Here is a 2,014-nt window from a genome sequence, read left to right as displayed (position 1 = left end):
CCCTACTCCAGTGTGTGGTGTGGTGGATTGCCTCTTGGGATGATGATGAACAATACAAGGAAGAACAGCCTCGCGAGGGTCTATTCTTGTGGTGGTGTTGTCCCTTCGGAGGGATCGATTCCAGATGCTCTATACTATGGTGGCTAGTCCTCTTTATAGGCAAAGGCCCTGGGCCTCTTCCCAAATATTGAGCGGGAAGGGCGCCAACAATTGGCCATTTTGAAGGGGAACATCCGGTACACTTATCCTGACTAAAGTTGGTCCTCGCCTGTCAAAGGCTCTGGTGGTGACGCCGGCTTGGGCTCCACGATGACCTCCATCCTGCCGTTGGACTGGTCTTGGTCTTGTTGCACCGAAACGGATGCCTTTGCTTGATACTCTCGCCTGCGCTTGCTCCCTTTGCACCAAAGAGGAAAGGAGGACACCACGCGGGCTGGCACCCGCCTGGAGCCCCTGGTCATCATGGCTTGCGTCATGGGCACCTCGCGAGGTACCCCGCCTTGATCTCTCCGCCTCCTCGCGAGCCAACCTGATGAGGCCACGCCTAAGGAAGCTCCTTGTCTCCCTCCCCGCGAGGCTTGGCCCCTCGCGAGGGTCTTGAGCTCGTATTGATCAAGATTGGCCATGTAGGGCCCCCTTTGAGCCACGCCGCAGGCCGCAGGCAGGCAAGTCTGGGGACCCCCGTTCCTAGAACGCCGACAGCTCTACTCGTTCATGCCCACTCGGTTAACTTTTTCTCACTTTTCCCCACTTCCTTGCCTGAAACCCTCAGAACAGGTTATAATGGACGTTGCCGTCGGGTCAATGCCTTTGATCGTTAACTCTCACGAGTGGGGCCACGTATACGTGGGTGCATGCAAGACCGCGATCGTGCATGCACGGTCATGGGGTAGCACGTGTCCATGGACATGCCCGAAACGTCCCATGATATAAAGAGGTGCAACCACCTCCATCGCTCCTACCATTTTCCCCCAAATCCCCTCCCTGCCGCATCGTCTTCCTCTCCCCCATCGGCATCGTCTCGCTCTCCTCCACTGCGTCCACTACACCATCTCGCTCTCCCCTACCGCATCCTTTTCCTAACCTTCAGCGCCTCCATCTATCAGATGGTCGATGCTCGTGGCGACGCCGGCGCAGCGGCCGGAGATGTGGTGGAGCTGCAGGGTCAGGGCGCGGTGACCGTGGATGTCGGCGGCGTCCACAGCGGTGAGGGGAAACTCGCAACCGCTGCGGATGTGGCGGACTCCGCCTCATCGCTGCAGAAGGTGACAACATCGAGCGGCGCAGTCCATCCCGATAACCCCGATGCGCCGCCTGCCGTGGAGCAGCAGGTATTTGCACTTGCTTAGCTTGTAGAGTTAGTTGCTCCCTAGTTGCTTTGGTTATATTGTGATTCATACGGTAGTTCAGATGGTTAGAGTAGTTGGTTTGACAGATGGGGCAGTGTTTTTTGTATGGGTTGGGGGATGGGGGTTTTTGGACTAGGGTTTGTTGGATAAATTCGTTGCAAAAATGCTAGATGTTGTGAACTATGATTTTAGGTGCTGCAATGATTGGGGTTTTCAGATTTGGATAAATTCGTTGCAAAAATGCTAGATGTTGTGAACAGATGCATGCTTATTAGATTGGTTTTTAGTGCTCATAGATTGGGGGTTTTAATGCTACTCAGATTCGTTGCCTTAGATTGTGTCCCTATTAGATTTCTTTTTGAATGTACTCAGATTGGGGTTTTGAATGTCATATGCCCAAATGGAATCCATTGATTAAGAAGTTAGTTACTTTTAGAATCACAATCCTACCGTATGAATCACATTATAAATTTGAATGTCATAACCAAAAGTAACCCTTGATTCATTAGTATATAAATTTGTCCATAATATGTATATATTAGCTCTGTTGTTCAATTTGTGTGCATGACAATGGAAAATGCAAAACAATGATCATAGTATATTGGGAGTGTATTAGCCCTATGATCAATATGTCATGTGTGCATATCTAAATTTTCAATTGGCTT

This window comes from Triticum aestivum, chromosome 7B (genome assembly GCF_018294505.1).
Source record: "Triticum aestivum cultivar Chinese Spring chromosome 7B, IWGSC CS RefSeq v2.1, whole genome shotgun sequence".
Taxonomy (NCBI): Eukaryota; Viridiplantae; Streptophyta; class Magnoliopsida; order Poales; family Poaceae; genus Triticum; species Triticum aestivum.
Note: the sequence above shows the minus strand (reverse complement) of the source record.